Genomic DNA, 21739 nt, shown 5'->3' on the forward strand with positions numbered 1-21739 from the left:
TGTTACTGGTGATTGGGGTTTTTCTCTGTATGTGTGATGTCTGGTTTGTCTTTTTAAGTTTTAGAATATCAGAGCAAAGAGGGAAAAAAAATCTCTTTGCGATGGAAGCAGCTAATAGTGGGTTATAAATGTGTCCCTGGCATGGTTCATTAGCTGCCATGACATATTGAGGGCTGGGAGCAGTGTGATACCAGCAAATCAATTCTGAATTTCATCTGAGAAAGAATGTGGGGAGGCCAGATCATGCAACATGCTACCAAACATTCCTTCCCAGCCAGAATGGAGCTGCTCCTCTCTCCGGGTGCTGCTCCTGCTGGGCTGCAGCACAGAATGCAAAATAAATAAATAACCAAGGATCTAATTTACTGATGATTAATTTGCATAATTAGTGCTGTGTCAAATCACTTCACCGAGGTGCAAGGCATGCTCTGGTGAGGTGTTTGCGTGGACATCTTCACAGGTTTCCCCAAGCTCACCTTATTTCATGTTTAACAGCCTCTTAAGGATTTCACCGAGCCAAAGGGGATATGAGAACTGGGGGGCTGCAGGGCCAAACCCCTGCCAACCTTCCCATGCCCCATCCTGGTGCTGGAGAAGTGCCCTGCCCTGGAAATACGTGTGGCAGTGGGTGGCAGTAGTTCTGGAGCCAGGGATGAGCTCAGCCCAAGCTCTGCTGTGGGCACAGACCTGCCTGCTCCAGCCCATGCCAACTCCCTGGAGAGGGGCAGCAAGGTGATTCCTGAATCCTGGCCATTCCATATCCACCTGCTGCTCCCTTGACTGCTCCAGGCATTCTTTGGGAAGGGGTTCAGGGTGGGCAGCCAGGGATGAGGTTCTGGCTGGGGAATCAAGGCAGCAGTGGGGCCAAGGTGGTACCTGGGAGAGGGGAGCAGTGTCTGAGTGCTCCGCAGCACCTACTGCTATGTGTCTCTCGCTTTTCCGAGGGCTTTGCCTCTTTGCAGGGTGATTTCTGTCCCTGGGTGCCGCTGAGGCTTGGCACTGGGGCAATCCCAGCAATGGGACCAGCAGTGCTTCCCCCATCCACCTCCTGCTCTCAGCATGGATCCAAGGTCTGAGCTTCAGGCTCATTCCCTCCCCTGGAGCAGGGGAAGCAGCTGTGGAATGCCGGCAGGTGAAGTGTCCATCGATGCCATAAATACATGGAATGCTCTAAAGCACGCAGCGCTGCGGGCAGCCCTGGTCACATCCCTGCTCCTGCTCCCTGTAATGGATATCAGATTGTTCTCCCAATCTTGGCATTGTTTCAATAATTGACTGATGCAGCGCAATGTTCACTGATTTAATAAGTTTGTTAGTGTAATAGAGGCTCAGGATTTTGCTGTTAATGTGCAGTGACAATTGCATTGTAGATTTGCTCATTATGTTACATAACTTAGCTATGAAATCCATCGGAAATTATATTTAAAAAAGCATTATTGCACAGCCCATCAGCGTGGCTCTCCCTGCTCCTCCCGCGGTGCTTTGCAGGCTGAGTGTGTCTGTTGAGCTCCTCGTTGGGATTGCACGTTCCGCTTTGGGTTTTTTGGGTCAGGGCATCTGACACTTGCCAAGAAAACAACCCTGGGTCTTGCCATGTCATCCCACCTTCTCCATTGCAGCCAAGGGTGGTGCAGGTACCTGGTGCCCTGGCAGCTCTCTGGGGAAGCTCCAGCTGGCACTGTGCCCCCCAGCCCTCCGGTGGGACTGGCACTGATAGGTGAAGCTCTTGGCAGGTCCAGGCTTGAGCTGCCAGAGCTGTGTCAGAGCTGAACATGCTGCAAACGCCCCTTTTTTGGGCAGAGTCATGAGGAAGTGCTGGACATCCTTTGGGCACCTCAAAGTTGAGGGTCCCTGGGCTATGGGGGAGGATGTGAGTGAGCTGTAGCCTCCTTGTCTCATGTCTTTGCCTGGTAGTGAGTGGCCTCTGTTGCCTTGAGGAGATTCCAGGACTGGCTGCCTGGCACTGCCCTGACTGGGACACGATGCTCAGCCCTGGGGACTGAGGGGTTCCACATTCCAGCAGCTGTGTTCAGGAAAAACCCCTGATGGAGCCACAGTGGGTCTTGTCATCTCTGTACTCCAGCCATGGTTCTGAGGAAAGCCTCGTCTCCCTTAAATGTAAAAAAATCCCGGCAGCAGTAATTTAAACAACTCTGACTGCCTCCCAAATGAAGGCCCTGATGGCAAATAGGCTGTGAAATCAGCTAAGAAAAAAGGAAAAACATATTTTTCCCAGAGTAATAGTTGTTCCCGCGGTTCACAAACAGCCTTGCAGGGGTTTGTTGCCTTGTGCTGTTTCCAACGGCTGCTCTTCCCTCCGCTGCTGCTCTCGTGCATCCTCAGCCATTATCCCCCGCCTGCTCCTCCTCCTCCTCCTCTCCCTCGGCCGGGGAGGACACTCCTACATTTGCCCTCCTGGAGATCCCCGGTGGGTTCCTCTCGGGGTGGTTCCCTGCTCGGATGTCCCGGTGCCGATTCCTGGGCTCGAGCCTTCTCCCGAGGTTGCCTAGCAATCCCGGCATCCCGATCCCACACCGGCGCCTCTCCGCTTGCGCACCTCCCGCTCGCAAGGCTGCACCTCCGAAGTGGCAACCAGTTTGCGTTTCTAGGAATGGATGTCAGCCGGGACCCAGCTCGGAGGCTTGGGATGCAGGGAGGATTTTGCAGAGCCGAGCTCTCCCGCATTCCCAGCTCCTCGTTCTCCAAATCTGCTGCCTAAAGCATCTTCAGCCTCAGTGAAGCGTGAGGAAGCGGCACAGCGGGGCAGAGCCAGGAGCGGGCCTGGCTGAGCTCTGCCTTTGTCGGGAGAACAAGGGCTGCTGCGCTCAGCTCCAGGGCTGCCGCGGCCCCGAGGGCTAAAAATACACCCGTGGATCATACAAAATAGATGTGGGGATGGGTGAGGCGCAGTCCGTGTGTTCATGGTCCTCACTGACGTTGTGACTCTTCAGAACCCTGCTGGTTTTGTCCAGAGCGATCTTCAGAGCCCTCGGGAGGGAAGTGGAGCTGTGTGAGGGGAAGGGAAGCAGTGCCTGTTTTTAGAGGCTGCGGGTGGGCTCTGCAGGAGACTGAGAAAGTCTCAGAGATGACTCTGTGCTAAACTCATAGGAGATAACTTCCTGCTCAAGCAGGCTGTATATATTCCAGATATTTCTCAGGAAATAGAGCCTGGGGAGGTTCACCAGTCCTAACTATTGAGAGACACAAACCATTTGAGCCAGGAAAAGCTGCTGAGCTTCATCCAGGAATACCAGCAGGTCTGTGAGAGGAGCAGGTCACTGTCACTGCGCTGTGACATTCCCTAGGCTGGGGGGACTTGGAGGGCTTTGGCTGCCCACTGTGAGGGACTCGCTGCCAGAGTGGCCACTGCTTATGGCTCTTTCTGAGCTGGAACCTTCCGGCAGCGAGTCCAGGAAAGGGCAGAGCAGGACCGCTGACAGCCCGGGGTCTGCTCAGTCTGATAGCGCAGGTCTGCACCGCTCCGCTGGCTTCCCAGGGGAGGAGATGAGCAGCAGGAGAACGGGAGGGAGCCGTGAATGCCAGAGGTCTGCTCTTGCATAACACCTCAGGAAGCTTCCAGCTGCGGTGGGAATGCCCGGATCACTGCCCAGAGATCCTTAAATGTGATTGAAAGGGAAGGAAGGGTAAGGGGCTGAGACACGCACGGAGCTTTCTTTAGTGAGTCTGGGGGATGCTACAACTCTGCATCCTCTGGGCTCCCGGCACTGCCTTGGGTTTCCCAGTATTTGCAGTGAGGAATGGAAATCCCCTTCCCCCCTGCCGCTGCCGTCCTGCCAGGGACTGACATGAGCCCGGTCATCCCACTCAATGCCCGGGCATCCCACCCCGTGCCTCAGTGGATGCAGAGTGATGGAATCAGTGTCCCTGATCCGGGTTCTCCAGGGGTCTCTCCTCCTTACCAGCCGCGGGGCCGCAGTGCCCGATGCTGTTGAGAGCAGGGAGAGACCCCCGGGGCAGCCCGTTCCGAGCCGGGGCCGCTGCTGGAGGCTCATTTTGGGGGGAGAAGCAGACAAAACCCTGCTCTTTTCCCGGCGCAGCGGTGGGAGCGTGTGCGGAGCGGCCGCCGGGCACGGTGCGAGGTGGGGGCAGCGGATCCCGACCCCCCCCATCACGCTCGGGTCTCCCCGCAGAGGGAGGGGACCCCGGGCAGGGGGCGGCAGCCGCGGGGCGGGGCCGGGGGCGGGCGCGCGCGCTCGGTGGCTCCGGTGGCGCGGGCGCAGCCGCGTGCGAGGCGGCCCGGTGAGCGCAGCCCGGAGAGCCCGACCCAGCCCGGAGAGCCCGACCCGCCGCCGGGTTGCCCCGGTCGCCGCTGCTCGGGAGATGCTGCTCGGCAGGCGGGGACCCGCGGCCGCCCTGCGCCGCCGCGGCGGGGACGTCTGAGCGCGTGAGTTACCGGGGGCGGCGGCACCGGGGAGGGGAGCGGGGGGTGGGGGGGTGGCGGGCGGGGGCGGCGAAGTTCCGCCGGGGCGGCTCTGGGGAGGGATGTCCACCGAGAACCGCACCGGGAGTCACAGCGGCAGCCCCGGGGCGGCGCTGCCGGAGCGCATCCCGGGGGAAGGCTGGCGGCTCCGGGCGGAGCGGGGGAGGCCGGGGCGGCAGCGCCCACCCCGGCACCGGGCGGCCTCCGCTGCGCTCCGGGACCAGGTTCCGTGGCGACAGTGCCGTGAGGGTTCGGTGGCTTAGCCGGCCCGGTACAGCGGCAACGCGCGACGTTCGAAGGGCCCATTAAGTTTGTGTTAAGGATTCGTAAGGGATGTCTTAATTAGGGGCAGCTGCTCACGAGAATATGGCGCTAATTGTCACCACAGCCTCCAGGTGAAGGTAAATTGTAGGAAAAAGTTGGGTGAGGTGAGGTGGAGTCTGGATAAAGGAGGAGAAAGAGAGGCTCCTGCTTGGGCTGGCTGAGCTGTGGGGCAGAGTCAGGCAATCGACGCAGTTTTCCCTTTCTTCTCTTGAATTCCTTGGCTGTCTTCAGGAATTTCATTGCAAGACGGGCTCCCTGTGCAGGTATGTGCAGGGCTTGTGCCCAGGGAGGGGCGGATGGATGGCGAAGGCCCTCTGGGGTCACCTGGGTTATGTGTGCAGTGTGTGGAAATGCCCAGTGCCATTCTCCAGCCGTTCTCCTGGTCCCCAGTGGTGTGCGTGCCAGGAGCTGCACCGCACAGAGCTCTCGCAGCATCGCTTGCGGCGTCACCTCTGAAGGCGTTAGGGCAGATCTGAAATAAGCAGACATGGTTGGGGCAGAGGTGTGGGGCAGCGAGTGCCCGGAGCTGGGGGCACAGACCCATCCATTCAGTGGGAGCAGCCTGGCAAGGCATTGGCAGCATTCGCGTGTGTGCAGGCGGAGGGATGGGGGGAGCAGGGATTTCTCGGCTTCTCACTCCAGTGAGCGTGACATTAACAATCCTGGCTATTTTTGGCTGCTTTTGGTGAAGGTTTGGCACTCTCTCACTGCCTCTAGAGATGCCTTGGCACTGGAGCAGGGCAGCTCTGGCTGCCGTGTTCTGTGCTTAGGGGCATAGCCCAGGTTGGGCACAGATCACCATTGGGGAATGCCTTGCTCTTTTTCCCTTCTAAGGTGCCCATTGTTCTCTGGGATGTCTGGGGCTTGTGGTTCAGCTATCAGTGTTTTGGGAGTGCATCCTGCTGCCCGGTGGTGTTTGCATTCTTGTGATACTCAGAGCTGGAGGCCTGGGCATGCTGGGTACAGTGCAGAGATGAAGGCACTGCTTCCCAAACAGCTTCCTGTTTTCAGGCTAAAATGGTTGAGGCATGATAAAGCCTCACAAAGCAAGAAATTAAAGCTGTTTTTCTGGATAACAGATGGAGAAAGAGCCTGGAGTTGATAATTTTCGGGGAGGGCTGATTGCAGTGGCTGGGGCTGGCAGGGCTGCCTGGACCTGGCTGTCGGTCGTAGCTCATTCCTGGCTCTGGAGAGAGGTGCCGAGGTTCTGTTTGTTGTTTCTCAGAAAATACTGAAGGTTTTTTTTTTTCTCCCCATCCTTTGGAGTGATCTGTGTGATTGTTCAGCACCACAGACAGCCCTGGCACAGGGCACACAACCGCACGGCTGCAGCAGCATGTGAACCTCTGCTGGTTTCTTTTGGGGACAAAGGGACTGGGAAGCCCCAGCCTGGCAGTGGTGGCTCTCACTCCTCCCTGGCAGTTTGGGCACCCTGTGGGGACAGGCACTGAGGAATTGAGGCGCTGAAGGAGTCATTGCTGACAGACATCTCCCTGGGAGCACACTTGGTGCAAGGCTGGCGTCTCTCATGAGCACCCTGTGCTTGGCCACAGAGCTGTGGCAGTGCCTGTCCCATCCCTTTCTGTCCTTTGCAGCTGCTCCTGGGCAGTCTGGGAAGTTTTAGGATGTTGTATGATACTGAGCCTTGCACTCTGTGATGCTCCCTTTGGAAAACCATCTCTTCCAGCTTTCCTTGCCCAGACTCAGCCAGTGGTGCGCATTCCATACGCTCTGCGATTCACGCAGTCCCTCTCTGACAGGAGCTGGATTTTTTCTTTCCCAGTTGCACTGTTTCTCCATCTCCCATCCCTAGAACATGTCGTCCTGAATTACCAGGATGACATCTCAGGCGCTGGGATGGCTGGGCAGCCTGTGCTGGTGGCAGAGCCTGTCCCTCCATGTAGCTGCAGCTGCTTTGCCACCCTGCGCTGCACAGCAAGATTCCTCTTTCCCTCCCAGGATGGGACAGTTTAGCTCCGTTGCCACCATGGCTGAGGTGGATCTCCCCAGCTGGAGGCGAGTGTGTTAGTGGGGTTGAGCCAGCTGGTTTTAGTCTCTCGGGGGTGTGAGGGTCCCCTCAGTGCCTCTCTCAAGCAGCTTGGGCCGATTTGCTCCTTCAGTGCATAAAGGTTTTCAGCTGTGCATTTCTTGAATTAGTTCATCGGCACAGCTCTCAGCTGCTCAGCTGACAGTGGATAAATCCCTCTGAAGGTTATTGAGATAATAAAAGGCATGAGGGAAGTTCCGTAATTTATTTGAGTTCTCTTTTAATTTACAGCCTTACGGGGTGAGAGCTCAGTGGATAATGAGTCCTTATGGCTGATCTGCTCCTTTCCAAGGGCCGAGGCAAAGAAAGGGGAGCTGGGGGGAGTTTTGAGCCAGGGGAAGGTGGAGGGGTTTGCAGTGGAGGTGCTGCAGTCGTGGAGCTGCGGCTGAAGCTGTGCAGTGCTGGGAGCCTGGAGCTCCTTGGGTATCACCACGGAGCTGCCACCAGGCGAGAGCTCTTCCATCAGGATACTCCATTCCTGGCTGGGCTGTGATGCTTGGTGCTGCTGGCAGCAGCTTCTCCTTCCTCCCTCCTCTCGCCATACAGCAGCGGCTGCTGTTGGTGCTGTTCCAGTGCTTTCTGCTGGAACTGTTTGAGGTATTTTGGGATGTATGTTCCTGCAAATTAATTGACAGGCTGGGATACCAGATGAGGAAGCAAAGTCGTCTTCTCTGTCATTTCATTAGTTATTGAGATTACGGTTGTTTTGAACCGCTAATAAACCAGTCTGAAGGCAGTTCTCCCCTTTGCTCTGCTCGCACGCAGATGCTCCAGGCATCCTAGTCTCTTCCTGACTGGACAGGATTGAATTTCTAACGAGTAGAAAAGCGCACAGAAGCGCGGGATCCCTTTTCCTGTTCCATTATCCACTAGGGATGCGTCCCCTCCTCCTGCCCCCCATGTCACCTGGGAGGTTCAGGGGCTGAGAGAACAGATCCTGAGTGGGATGAAGGGGATCCAGAGGGTTTCCTTGGTGGGAATAGCTGGTTTATCCCAGTGTTTTGCTGTTGGTTTTCCCAAATGTGGAAGGAAGCGCATGCTCATGTGGGCCCTGCCAGATTGTCCGCATTTCCCCTCAGGGGTGCTTTTCTACCTGGAAAAAAAAAAGAAAAAAAAAAAGAAAGCTCTTTTGGAATCCAAGCTGGTGCTACTGTTGGGGATTGTGAGGTGCTGTGCCGGGGATGGGGATGAGGATGAGGACAGGGATTTCCAAGCCCCAGCAGGTTCTCTCCTCTCCTGCCTGTGCCGCAGTGCCCACTGTGCCCCTCTGGTGCTCAGCGCTGCCCAGGCAGGAGGTGGAGGTAAAATGGGATTTACATACATAAGAGGACCTGGACTCAGTGGAGTCTGAGTGGAACCACTGCTGCTCTCTCTGGGCAGTCTGATGGATTTGAAACTGATGGATTTCTGAAACTGGGAATCTGGGCCGTGGCCTGAGAGCTGTAATCTGCCAAAGTCATCAGGGGGATCTATGAGTGTGTCCGGAGAAACAGGGCGATTGAAGCTGAGGAAGTCACTGCAGCTGGAATTTATGGAAGTGATAAAACAACTTTTGACAACGGGCTCAGCTCCCAGCAGCTCCTCCGCAGCAAGAGAGAATATTTTCCTCCTGTTGGATCGATAAACAATTAATTCTAAAGCAGGAGATGGAGCAAAAGGGAGAGTTTTCCAGGCTTCTAAACTCTTAATCAAGCTCTGGGTGAAACACAGATGTGAGAATCTGAGACCTGCTGATAAAATCTTGACCTTGATAACGGGTTCCTCAGTTCCTGGGCCATGGATGATACTTCCTTGGCTGAATAAATCCTCTTGTAAATATAGAACTTGTTCCCAGATATTTATGCTTCCAACGTGTTTAATGTAGCTTTACTTAATAATCTGCTTCAAAATGCTGACTTTCCCCCCACATTTTAATTGAATTCTAATTTCCATTCAGAATCAGCTTAAATTAAATGAGTTTAAAAATACAGTAAATAATACTTATAATTCACTTACTCTTACCATAAGCTGTGAAAATAAAGACTCAAATAACCCTTTAAAGCTGCTCATGGTGCAGCCCTCTCCTTAGCAGAAAACCCAGCATCCTTTGGCTAAATGTGATAGTTTTGGGATTTGTGCCCAGCCAGGCTCAGGGAGCTCTCAGTGCTGTGTTCTTTGGGGCTCAGACTGTGCGGGGGGAGTCGGGGGTGGCTGCGCTGCTGTCGTGTATCTGTGGGTTTGGGAAGTCCCCAGTCACTGCTGACAAACCTTTGGCTCTGGCAGATCTCCAGCAGTCTTTGCTGCCATGACTGATGGAAATGGGGGTTTCAATGGAACTTCCCCAAAGAGTGCTGGGGTCTAGCCCGCTGATGGGTGTGTGCTGCTGGGTCGTGGGTGCACTCCAGCACAGTCTGTTTATGGGCCGGGAGGGTCTGTTCACCTTTCAGGGTTTATTGGGGTTGTCCAAGAGTCTGTTTTGCAGGAAAAAGGGTTTCAGGACCTCTCAGAACCTTTGCTTTGTGTTGTGGGCAGTGAAGGCATCTCTGTGCTGTAGGGAGCAGCAAGGGCTGTGAGCTGCTGGGGGTGGACACTGGTTTGGCTGCTTTCTGGCCCTGGGATGGTGACCCTTGAGGTCAGGATTTCACTGTCCTGGTGCCTGAGTCCCTCTCTGTCAGGGTTGGGACTGCAGGGCTCCATGTGCAGGTGTTCAGCATGCAGGGGTGGTGGATGATGCTGGAGAACATCCTCCAAGGCTGAGGGGCTCATGGGCAGCCCAGGGCACCTGCTGCAGCCACCCTGATCCAGGATACAGCCCCAGCTGGGTGCACAGGATGCTCCTGTGGGCAGTGCTTATGTCCCCAAAGTGCTTACGTGGGCAATGCTTATGTCCCCAAAGCTCCTGGTGGGAGGCAGCGTGCTGGCATGGCATGATGTGTTAGCAGCACTGGTGGGGCTCTCCCTGTGTCCCCTCCACAAGAACACGGCTTGGGGTGCAGCCACCAGAGCCCCCTGAGCCATGAGCAGGCGGGTGCTGCCTGGGAAGGCTCTCAGCAGCAGTTCCATCCAGGAAGGTGCTTCATGGACTATGCAAATCCCAGCATGGAGAGAGGCTGAAATTGTTCCATGCATAGCCAGTTTTTTTTTTAAATAAAGCTCTCTCCAGTATATTGCAGGAGTAATTAGGAATCCTGAGCTGGCTGGATCTCGATCTTTATAGCAACACAGCTGATAAAGCATGATTCAGGGACCTCGTTAGCTTTTTTTAAAGAAGTTTTTATTTAACTTCCGTGAAGTTGCCATGGTTACCCCTGTGCATGGCTTCCCTGCCTCTCCTGCCTTGAGTGCAGCTGCCAGTGTTGAGAATTAAACATCTACATTTGGAGCAGCCGTGGCTGTGGCCCACTGTCATCCTGGGGTTTGGGAGCCTTGTCCCTTTGCCCATCCTGGAAAAGGCTCCTGTTTGAGCTGTTTGACATGGTAAGGCTCAGCCTGGGCTGTCCAAGAGCTTTTTTTTCTGCTGCAGGCTGGATAGGGGATGCTCTGTTGATGCCATTGGTGACATGAAATGTGCCATGGTCAAGCGCTGCTGTGCACCAGCACAGCCTGGGATGCCCCCACTGTGTGACACAAAGCTGCCGTGGGGCAAGGGAGGGTGGTGGGGATTTGAAAAGGTGGTGGGAGGCACTGAGAGCAGGGACCAGCACCATGAGTCCCATCTCACTGTGGTTTGGCTGACAGGACCTCACTATCTGGGAGCCAGTGGAGGCAGGGGGGTTGATGAGTTCCAAATGAGTTGCCCCAATCCAGCGCTGGGAGGTCATGGATGAGAGCTGAGGTGGGGTATGAGATAAGCGCATTTCCTTGACAATGGCCGTGATGTAAGATACTGACAGAGATGGTTTGTGATAATGTGCCTTGAGCCAGGCAAACTCCAGAGGCTGGGGAACCAGGGAGGCAGCAGCTGCCCCCCCAGCCTAGTTCTGGGTGCTGGCACGATGCTGGAGCCTCCAGAAGGGACAGCAGACACTTGAGCAGTTATTGGATGGCAAGGTGAGGTGAAGCTGTGCTGCGTCCTGCCAGTGCAGGGCTGTGATCCCTGCTGGCAGGAGCACCGGGACTGGCAGCGCCTGGCACTGCTGCTGCACCACTGCCCATCCCTGTGGCGCCGGCCAGGTAATGGGGACCCTGCACTGAGCTGGCTGTGGCAGCCATCTGTCCGGGCAGGGCTGGACTCTGTCCTCATTCTGTCTGTCAAAGTTTTGTCAAGCTTCCCCCCCTGCTCCTCTTGGCGTTTTCAGCAGCGGAGGGTGGGAGGGTGCGTGGGAAGTGAAGCCGCACCAGAAATAATCCTGCGCGTCCGGGGTGCGAGCAGCGCTGTGGGGAGGCTCTGCTCCCCCTGCCCGCCGGCTGCTCACCGGGGTCAGAAAATCCCTGGGCTGAAGGGAGCAGCTTTTATTTGTTTGTCTCCCCTGTCTTCCTCCTCCTCCCCCCTTCCTTTATTTCTCTTTTCCCTTCTCCATTTTCCCTCCCGATGAAAGATTTTCTCGCAGTGTCAAGGCAATGTGACCTGGTTCCGTAATAAAGAGGAGGCTTATTAGAATTAAAGCCCAACAGTGTTAAAAAAGCAATCTTTGCAAGATTGAGGCCATGAGGGAATTGTAAATTCTCAGCAAAGACCTCATTTAAAGACTGGGATGAAAACACATGCGCATGCATGCACCAAGGCCTGGCACCGCTAGGGCACATCTGGTTCAAGAAGAATTTTGGGGAGGATGGGGGATTGGAGCAGTGCTTGGGTCCTCATGGCTTTGCTCGGGATATTCCTGCTGGTCGGGCACGTTGGTGGCTGTGCTGGCTCCGTGAATATCGCTTGAGTTTGGATTTGTTTTCCTTGTTCTCCGGGGATACCCTCCCCGTAGCCCCCCCTCTCCTGCATCCCCACTCAGCCCCTCCCGGCGCAGCCGCCCACCTGACGCAGGGTGGGAGCGATGGCAGCCGGTGAGTCAGGCTGCCCGGGCTCCCCCCGGCTCCCCGGCTCTGCACAGTCCTCCTCCAGCTGCTCACCACAGAAATTTCCCTCAGGGTGAGATGGGTGCTCGGTCAATGCCGGAGCCGCTGGGGAGAGCCGGGATGGGGTGTCCCTTCCTGGGGCGAGGTGTGCCGGCTCCATGGACTCCCTGCCCTGGTGCTGGCTGTGGGTGGTGTGTGCCAGGGGTGTCCCAGCACACGCAGGTAAGGGCTCACAGTGGTTCCCGGTGCCCCACAGGGCAGATGGTGCCATGGCTTTTGCCTCATCCTGCACATCCCTCCCGCCTGTCTCTTTGGATGGGACCTCTCCTCGGTGCCCAGGGAGCAGCCAAGTGCACTGCAGTACCAGGGAGAAGGGCTGTAGTGGGCAGCAGGTGAGGAGACTCCACTCCTGTCTCCCTCCTTCTCCTGTTTTTTCTCCGGGGCTGCATGCCTATGGCTGCTGGGAGCGAGCACGGAGTGACGGAGCTGTCGGAAGGCCCGGAGCCCCTGCTGTCAGAGTGGCAGCGGTCCCCGCTGGTCCCCACGGTGGTCTGTTGTCATGATTTGCTGTTATCTGTGTAATTAGAGAGCCGGCTCTCCTGGCGGGGCTCGGCGGCCGCGCTGGCTCCGAGTGCCATGCACACCTGCGGTGCAGCAGAATGAGGAGATCTGGAGCAGCAAAGGGAGGGCTGACACGTGTGTTCAGCGGCTCACGGCCTGAGGTCAGGCTGCAGGAGCCCTCACTGCCCAGCTGGAGGCTGGAGACTCCAGGGCTTCTGTTCAGTGATGCCCAAGGTCAGCAGAGGCTCTCAGTGACATGAATCCTTAGAGACGGTGGAGCCAACTGGCCTGAGCCTAGTGCTCCAGGGACAGAGCTGCCATCTCCGTGGGTTTGTGTCCTGGTGCCTGTGCCTGAGAGTCCCTCACTGCCTAGCCTGCCAGGTCCCTGCTGCTTGGGCACCTGCAAGACCAGCTATGCCCAAGGGACAAACACACATGTGCCAGGATCCTGTCCTTATGGGACATCAAAGGGTGTTTTCTCCGAGGTCTCACTCAGGTGTGGGGGGACAGACAGGGCAGGTCCCTGGGTGGCTGTGCTGTGCTGTGCTGCCAGGGTGGATGGTGGTGGTTTAGCTGTCGCCTTTGTTGTCACTCCTGCTCCAGGATATTTATAGCGAGCCAGAGCTGTGCCCAGCCCCGCACTGCCCTTGTGCTGCTGCTCCTCAGCACCTTCACACCTTGCAGAGGGGCTTCTTACAGGTGTTCCTTCTTGGGGTGGTTGGAGCAGATCCCTGCCCTGCTGCCTGTGGCCTGGAGGAAGGCAAGGCTGGCACTGCCACCTCTCCCTAACGTGCCGTTAATGTAATGTCTTGTCCAGGAGCCTTTCCTGCAGGATAAATGGCCTTTCCATCCGGAGCCTGTGTGAATTACGCTGACGTTTTGCTCCTGAGTAGATGTGTGTAGGGGAGCTGGGTATTGGATTGGTGAGAGGCAAGAGAAGCAATCTCTGGGAGGCCATCAATTTGGATTAGGCTTTGTGGACTGGGATGGAGGGTAATCACCATCCTTCATTTCAGAGAGGTAAGAAACAAGTCAGCTTCTTTATGGATCATTATAGCTGCAGCAGGAATTGCTTCCACCTCGGCCATGGCACGGATCCCTGCCGGGCACACGGGGTGGAGGAGGGTGTAAAGCTGAAGGCAGGAGCTGGCTGCGGCTTCCGAAGGATGAGCCAGACTCTGGCCTCGCTGGGTGCTGCTGCCATGTTCCTTCCCGGGTGAGATGGCCCTGTCCAGGGGTGCTTGTCGCTGGCTCCCTCCCACCCACAGCTGGAGTTGGCTGAGGTGAGGTGCGTGGTGGGAGTTCATGAGGGAGAAAACACTCCCCAGGGAACCGGGGTCTGGATCTGTCTGGAGGTGGGATCGCATCTATTCCTCTTGTGGTGCCTCTGGCCTCAGCTGGGCTTCCACTAGCAGCGTCTGCCAGTGCAAGCTCCTTGATGGGTGTTGGAGTTGCTTGTGGACCTCAGAATCGTCCCCTAGCATGGCACCGTGATGGGGGGACCAGACACTGCATGGCTTCATTGGCACTGCATCCCCCTGTCCCAGGTGTGGCTCGGGGCGTACTGGCACAGCATCCCACCATGCCAGCCCCGGGGTGGAGACCAGCCAGTGTCTGGCCCTGGTGGTGCTGTGTCCCTTGTCCCAGCCTGCCATGGCAGGAGTTGCAGCATTCCCGGCCCGCTGACAGCAGCGCTCCCAGGCATCCTCCTCCCGCCGCCCGCGCACGCCCACGCGCAGCAGCGATGAAAGGCTCAGCCCGTAAACAGGGGAGAGGACGAGGGATGGGATGGGATGGAAATGGGGCAGTGGCCGAGGTGGGGGAGCGCGGGTGTGGAAGATGAACCAGCCAAGCCGAGCTGGTCGGGTGGGTGCTGCTGCTGCTGGCTGGGGTGCGACCTGCTTGGGACCAGCGGGGAGGAGAGAGCTGCGTTGGCCTCCCCGAGTGAAGGCCTCCCCTCCCTCTCTTTTGTTTGTACTTTTCTTCTTTTTTTCTTTTTTTCTTTTTTTTTTTCTTTTTTTTATATCTGAGTGCTTCATTTTCCAGAAGCTGTCATTTTACATAAACCTCTCAGCGAGGTACATCCATTCCCACTGCCAAAATCTCCATATCAAACACTTGTAACACGCCGCTGAACTGACAGCCCTGCCTGTACACGCTCCGTGCCTTTACAAAGGGATGCTGCGTCGGGGAAGGATATAAATACACACATCGGAATGACACGCAGCGCGCTCGCTCGCCAGCTCGTGCTGCCCTGCTCTCTTGCTGCCCAGTTAAAATTGATCTGCAGCCTCGGCACAGGCACCTACAGGCCCCTGGTGGCACCACAACCGCAGCCCCCCTGGCAGCACCGGTGCTGGGGTGGGTATTGGGATGCAGGTGGGCAGCCGCCGCGCTGATGCTGTGCAGCAGGAGCAGGGCTTGGGTGTTGTGTACTGTGAGCTGTGGGTTTTGGGGCAGGAACGCCCTGGCAGTGATTCCTGCAGCCCCTGTGCATGGTAAGCCTTTGCTGGTGCAGTCTCGGAGCTGAGCACTGGCTGTGCTGGGGTTTGTGCTGCCCAGGTGCTGACAGGATGCTCCTTCCTCTCAGGCTGGTGGGTCCCAGGGTAACCCACACACTGTGATGCAGCAGGAATGGGGCTGCTTGGCCCAAAACTCTCTCTATGCCTCAAATCCTGTTTCAATGGGAGCGTGTTAAGCAATCCAACAGCTTCCTTTTCAAATGAAATTATTTTCTTCTGGATGAAATTCAAATCCAACCCCAAATCCGTGTTTCTTTGCAAAGGAGAAGGAAGGAAATGCAAAACACGCTCCCCACCCCCCAAGTCTATCAGTCTTGCAGCTGATGAGCAGAACCATTCCTGCTCGTCCTGGGATTCCCTCCCTCCTCGTCGCAAGGACGTTGCTGTCGTCGGCGATGGCGCCATAGCCGTGTGCTGTCACACTGGCTGTGAGCATCGGCTGTTCCCCGAGATAGGATGTGGTTATCCTGGGAGGCAGTGGAATGCTGGATCAGGTCCCAGAGAGCACTGAGACCTCCTGTGGTCCCTTATCCCCCCAGGGACAGCATGGTCCATGGGCACCTGGCCCTGTTGGGGTGCACTGGCTGTCACTAGCAGGGCTGTACCTGTCCCCTGTAATGCTGCTCTTGCTGGTTTCTGCTGCTCTTCCAGATGGGGACCTTGGTGTGGGAAAGATGAGAGTTATTTTTTTTAATGTAATACCATTAAAGTGGTTTTTAATTGAGTTCATTTTGGCAAGTTCAATGATAAATTTTTCAGCACCTCAACTGGGAGAGACAGGTCTGTGCTCAGCTCTTCCTCTTTCCACGCCAGGGAAGCTCCAGGACTTGAGATGTTTCTGGGCTGACTGTTTCCATCCTCAGGAATCCTCTGAGATCTCTGTCCCCAGCTAAGGCAGTGGTGGCACATATATGGGGGAGTGTGTTGTGTGTGTCCCCAAAGCTCATGTCTCCCCAGCTCTGCTGCTGGGGCTGGTTCTGCTGGGGGTGTGTGGTGATGCTCTGGTTCAGGACTCTGGAGACTCCAGCCTGTCTGGGGCTGGCAGCAGAGGGTTTGCCGTGCTCCCAACTGGGGGAGGTGTGTGGGGGCTGACGTGATGTGCTTGTGTCGCCCCAGCCATGTGTGGGGAGGGCACAGTTGCAGCCAGACGTATCATGATGCCCAGGCGAAGTGGTGGGTGGTGGGTGAGCTGCCTCTGCTCTGTCTTGTGCTGTGGTTCCTTCCAGATGGGATGAATCAGCCTTTCCCAAGGACCTGTGAGCAATCTGGCACCACTGTGGCCTTGGGTCCCCAGGGAGTCACAGCCCTCCCTGGGCAGGGAGCCATGAGGTGAGGGCAACGGCAGTGCCAGCTGTGATGGCATCTGCTGCTCTTGCTGGCAGAAGGCACAGACCCCACGGTTTGTGTCCCCAGACTGTTCTTAGCAAAAGCAGTGCACCATGCTGGTGATGCTCCTGGCACCGACGTGCAGCTGGCAGCTGCCAGAGCTGTACCATCCCTGAGGGGCTGCTGCACCCACGGGGCACCCACTGGGGGCTCAGGCAGTCCCCACAGCTGAGGGCTGGGATTCCGTTTTCCCATGATGGAGGGAACTATCCCTGGCTCCAGCACATGGCTCAGCCCAGAGCCCCATGATTGCCCTGAGGGGAGGTGAAGGTCTGTCCCAGCGCTGGAGCCAGCCCTTGGCTCTGTTCCTGCAGGACACATGGGCAGCAGTGCAGGCAGGGCCTCTCCAGTGCTGCCAGGACCTGCTCCTGGGTCTGTGCCCACTCTCCTGCTGCCAGTGGCAGCTGCTGCTGCTGAGCCCAGCCGGGAACAGCCCCCAGTGCCAGCTCCTCTGGGCCACCTTCCCTCTTCCCTGCTTTGTCCGGAGGCTTTTCCCTTCCTCCCACCTGCATGTGCTCCTGCGGGAGTGCTGGCATGGGAGGGCAGGAGAGCACGGGAATGGGAATTGAGCTGGAGCTGGGCGGGGGCTCAGTTGGGCTATGAGTGATGGAGGGAAGTTGGGCTCTGCTGGCAAAGTTTCTGCCCGTTCATCACGGGCAAAGGGAAGTTTTGGTACGTGCTGATTAACTGCCTTCTCCTGATGTGCCATGGTGAGATAAAATATGAGCTACTGCATTCTTTGACTTAAAATTTAATTAAAACTATATATCAAAAACGTGAGACCCCAGGCTTAATAAAACCTGATGAAATTATACTAATACACTTCAATTTCAATCCAAGGCTTCCTGATGGAAGAGTGTGAGAGGCTGAGCCTGTAACTAGATTAGAAACACCTCCTATGCAATATTTATGGTGCTCTCCTGCTTGAGATGCATGGCCGCCGAGGAAGGCTCTGACACCGTGATGAAGAGGAGTTGTCAGCCTGGCTTATACGTAAATAGGAGAGAGGGCGAGATCATACAGGCTGTTCCTGGTAGGGGGAGAGTGATTTGGGCAGAGGATGAGCTCATGGAGGGAGGGGAAAAGGGAGGGATGCTGCTCCCCCCATGCTGCTGAGCCCTGGGGATGATCCCTGTCTGTGGCACCAGTGGCCCAGCAGCCATGGGCTGGGGTGAACTGAGGGGTGGCCTCTGCCTGTGGGACTCCTGACAGCTGCCAGTGGCTGTGGCCCCTTCACCTTTACAGGTGATTTACTGAGTGAGGATTAGTGGCTCGGAGTGATTGCCTGTTGTTGGCTTGTTCCATGTGCAGGATTGTGGCTGTGCCAGCAGGAATGGCACCCACCAAGCTGCTGGGGAGAAGCCCGTGGTGGGGTGCCTCTGCTTGAGGCAGAAATCAGCAGGAGCACCCAGTTCTCCACATGGTCCTCTCAAGCAGGTTCCCTCTGGCACAACCTGGAGCATCCTTGCTGTTGTAGCCTTTCCCTCCTGGCCCATATCCCCAGATTTTCACTTTTGGGTGGAAATGCTCTGGATTTGTATCTGCCAGAGGCATTGGTGACTGAGCGGAGTGTCACCCCACGCTGCTCAGAGGGGCCTGGGGTCATCAGCGGGCCTCAGTGTGGCACAGGCGGCTGCAATGCCACCTCGCCTCAGCAGGAAGCAGCTTGGGCAGACTGTTAATGTGGAGCATAAATCCTGGTGGAGACAGGGGAGGTCAGAGCAGGGAGGCAGGAGCAGTAAAGCATCGCAGGCAGAGAGGCTCCATCCTTAGAGGAGAACCCAGGGGCTCATTACTGAGCACAGGGAAAATAGGTGGTGATGTTACAGGGATGGGTGCCTGTGGGAACACAGCAGGTTTTGGGGGCCAGGAGCTGTGGCATTCAGACTATGCTGATGTACCAGTGGGGCACAGGCCTTTCTGCCACCTTCAGTGCCTTGGGTTGTGCTTAAGCCCGTCATTGCCTGCTTCCATCTCAGATAAGGTCCATGTGCAGCCTGTGCTTGGACAGGATGCTGAACATGGGGTGCCAGAGTAATCTCTTGGGGCCAGGGGTCCAGCCAAGGGCTGGGGGGTGCCAGGACCTGGTGCTGCCCCAGCGATTTGTGCCCATCTCCCACAGCTGCCCCCAGTGTTCCCCCCTCTGCTCTCCCTTCCAGGTGAGCGGGCACGTGTTCCCCTGGAGCGCTGATGTGTGCTGGTGCTTCTCCAAGGCTGTGGCAGCAATTCCAGCAGCCAGCGGCCTGGCATGACCCCGGGAGCTTGAAGAAGGGGGGTGAGGTGGGCACTCAAGTGGCAGCAAGCCCCTTTCCCAAGCAGGAGGGGACCCAGCGGGCAGCAGCATCAGCTCTGCCAGCCACAAGCTCCCTGCCCCCTTGCCCCCTCTCCAAATCCCTGGGGAAGTGGAAGTAAGGGCAGAGCGAAAGGTGAAGGGATGGGGTTTGTGTGCTGGCGCCCATCCATGCCACCTCCCTGCATCTCTCCTTGCCCAGGCTGTGCCTGGGTTCATCCCTCGTGCTGCCCCTCTCCCAGCCCCGTGGGGCTGGTGCTGCTCCCTGCTCCGTGGAGCTGTATTTTCAGAGACTGTGGGGGATGTCGTGTGTGTAAAATTAGCGCTGCCTTGTTAGTGCTTCTCAGGCTAATTCGGAGTGAAATGCTTTAGCAGCGGTGGGCTGATTCTATCAGGAGAACAAGAACTAATTAAATTCACTCTGACCATCAAGCAGTAAATTATTTATACCCAGACAGATGCAATCTAATCTGTAGCGTCCAGCCCCACTGAACCTGCAGCCTCCTTGGTTCAGGGTGAGGAGCAGATTAGGCAACAGAAGGGGAAATGGGGAGGGCAGAGCAGGGGTTGCCAGAAAAGGCAAATTTATTCTGCCTTCTGGTGCCAGTGCTGCGGCAGGACCCCTCCACTGGCACTGTAGTCCCTGGACCTGAGTGGTTGAGAGCTGGAAAGAGATGGGGTGTCCCCCAGCAGCTGGCATAGACCCACACTGTCGGCTGGGGAGGTGGTTTGCCAACGTCAGCAGGGAGATGTGGGAGTCCTCCTCCTCCTCTCAGGAGGAAGGCCAGGCACAGTGTGGAGGTCCTCACCTCTGATTTCCCACTACCGTGCTGTGGTCCCTGCACTGCCGTGTGATCTTCATCACCCCTCTCCCTGTGCCTCCCCAGGCTCAGTGCTCACAGCTGGCTCAGCTCGGGGCAGGTATGAACTGTTATCATCTCTGCAGGGGTTTATTTTTTTGGTGATCTGACCTGGTGTCTGATTAGATCATTCCTGCCACGCAGTGCAACCGCAGCTTTCACTGCCTACGAGCTGCAGTTCACTCTAATTGCGATTGAGCCGAGATCCCTCTTCTCTCCAATCGAAAGGAAAGAGTGAAAAATCATTTGCTGATCCTCTGGGGGTTGTAAAGGATTCCAGCAGCCTGGGAAACAGCTCTGCTTAGGGCTGGTAAAATGGTGTTGTAAGAATGATCTGGTTTTATTTATGTTAGAGGGACAGAAGGAAGGAATTCCAAAGCAGCTAGGACAGAGCATCATAGGGATGGTCCTTGTCCCCTTGTGAATGGAGATTTCCATTCTGTCCTCGGGCAGGCATGGTATTGGGAGGGCTGGTTTGACTGGGAAGAGCTTGGCTCAGTTGAGGGCAAGAGCCTCCGGAAACATGTCAATGTCACTGTTGGGAGCCCATGGCGCCAGGCAGGGTGGGCAAGGCTGGGCTTGGGTGTTCTCCAGCTGCAGCTTCCCATAAGGCAGGAGCACCTCTGGTAGGATGCCCAGGAGCAGTCCCACAAAGGGAGTGGTGAATCCTCAGTGCAGCTTTTGGGCTCTTGCTGCATTTAGCGAGGTGTTTAAGGATAAGTCGGCTGTAACCAGTCTGTGCTCGTGGAGGCTGAGCTCTTCCAGGCTGGAGCAGAGCTTGGGCTGTCCCGTAATTCCTCCCGGGAGGAGGCAGTGCTGGCAGGCTCCAGGGCTTGTGCTGTGTCTGCATGGAGCATGCGAGCACTCAGAACCAATCCTTTCCACAACACATTTATTTATCCATAATTCTGGAGGTACAGGCTCTGATATCTGATGTTGCAAAGCCCCGTCAGCAGCGCAGGGGAGCCAGCAGCGTGCTCAGCTCAGCTCTGCTCTGCTCCAGCTGTGCCGTGGTTTGGGGACGGTTGAGCCCAACCGGTGTTTGCATTTGCACCGGTGATTAATCTCTGTAGCAGGGGAGGGAACTCCTGTTATGAATCAGGCTCATAACTCCCGGCACACATATTTCCAAAGCCCCGCTGAACTATTAATCCAGCCGGCTCCCTGGGGTAGGGAGGATGGAGGGGGAAATGTCACCTTGTGGCAGGAGAGCTGTGATAGGCAGCCAAGCCAGCAGCTCCGTCTTGGAGATGGCTCCTGGTCTCCAGATCCCACCGATGGACCATGTGGCCTCGCAATTGATTTAAAAAGGAGAAAAGAAAAAAAAAAAAAGGCAACTGCTTCACTCTGGCTTTGCTGCTGCTGAGAGGACAGATTTGCCTGCTGGCAGCTCTGCCATTAACTGGATGAGCTATTCAAGTGTGGGTTATGGATTTGGGATCAGCCTGACTGTGCTGGAGAAGACACACAGTGCTGAGCCCAGATGGATGTGTGGCCCAGGATGGGGCCTGGGGGGAGCTGACATGCTCTTTTTGGGAGCAGCAGAAGGTGGGATGGAGGAGCCTTCCCTGGGAGCAGATAACCTTGGACGGGTGAGAAGCTCCTCCAAGCTCTGGCCAGGTCCCTCCTGGCTGCAGGATGGAGATTCATGGGTGAGGGGAACATGTTCTGCAGCCCTGAGCAGCAGAAGGACTGGAAGTGGAGCAGGGGAAGGGAGATGGGAATTGGGTAACAGGAGGTTCCTTCCACTGGGAGGGAGGAATTGGGAATTTCCCAGCAGCTCTGGGAGAGGAGCCATGCTTTCAGAGTCTGAGAATGACTTCCAGGCTGCAAATATCCCTTTCTAGCCCCAAAGCTGACACAAGAATCCTCACTGATCCTGCAGGCAGCTGCCACACATGGCCCTGGCATCCCTGGGGGTGCTGTGGCAATCCAAGAGTGAGCTGGACCCACCAGCAACCAGCGAAGAGAGGGACTGGGATTTTGGTTTTGGCTCACGAGGATCACTTGGACATTGAGCACCAGAAGCTGAAGCAGTCGGGCGTTGCTCCCAGCTGCTTCATTTGGGCAGGATACGGGTGCTCACAGCCTGGGATGTGCCCACAGTCCCAGCGTTGCTGTCTCCTTTCTCCAGGATGGATCTGGCCTGACAGTGCCAGTGCAGTGCAGGAAACACAGGCATTTTGATATTTTTTATTTTTATTTTCCATTTTTGCCAGTTCTGCAGCCCCTCTGTCGCACTCCTTGTTAAGCTGTTAAATCACTCCATTTATTTAGCACGAGCATTGCTGAGAGCTCATTTTTATCTTGGTGAAAACC

The 21739-nt window shown here is 56.3% G+C and overlaps 1 protein-coding gene across 11 annotated transcripts in view; it reads left to right on the plus strand.

Annotated features, from left to right (window-relative positions):
* The window catches only part of RBFOX3 (RNA binding fox-1 homolog 3), a 138096-nt gene that overhangs the window by 27181 nt on the left and 89176 nt on the right, over positions 1-21739 (plus strand). For 5 of the 11 annotated variants that reach the window (XM_085077509.1, XM_085077511.1, XM_085077510.1 and 2 more), the window contains exon 1: positions 4224-4405. The exons of 2 other annotated variants lie outside the window; for them this stretch is intronic. The gene's annotated coding sequence lies outside the window, so the exon portion shown is untranslated. Of the gene's footprint in view, positions 1-4220; positions 4406-21739 lie in introns of those variants that run through there. 4 more of the 11 variants (XM_085077512.1, XM_085077508.1, XM_085077505.1 and 1 more) reach the window with 2 other exon arrangements.

Source organism: Lichenostomus cassidix, chromosome 18 (genome assembly GCF_008360975.1).
Source record: "Lichenostomus cassidix isolate B80296 chromosome 18, HeHo_3.0, whole genome shotgun sequence".
NCBI lineage: Eukaryota > Metazoa > Chordata > Aves > Passeriformes > Meliphagidae > Lichenostomus > Lichenostomus cassidix.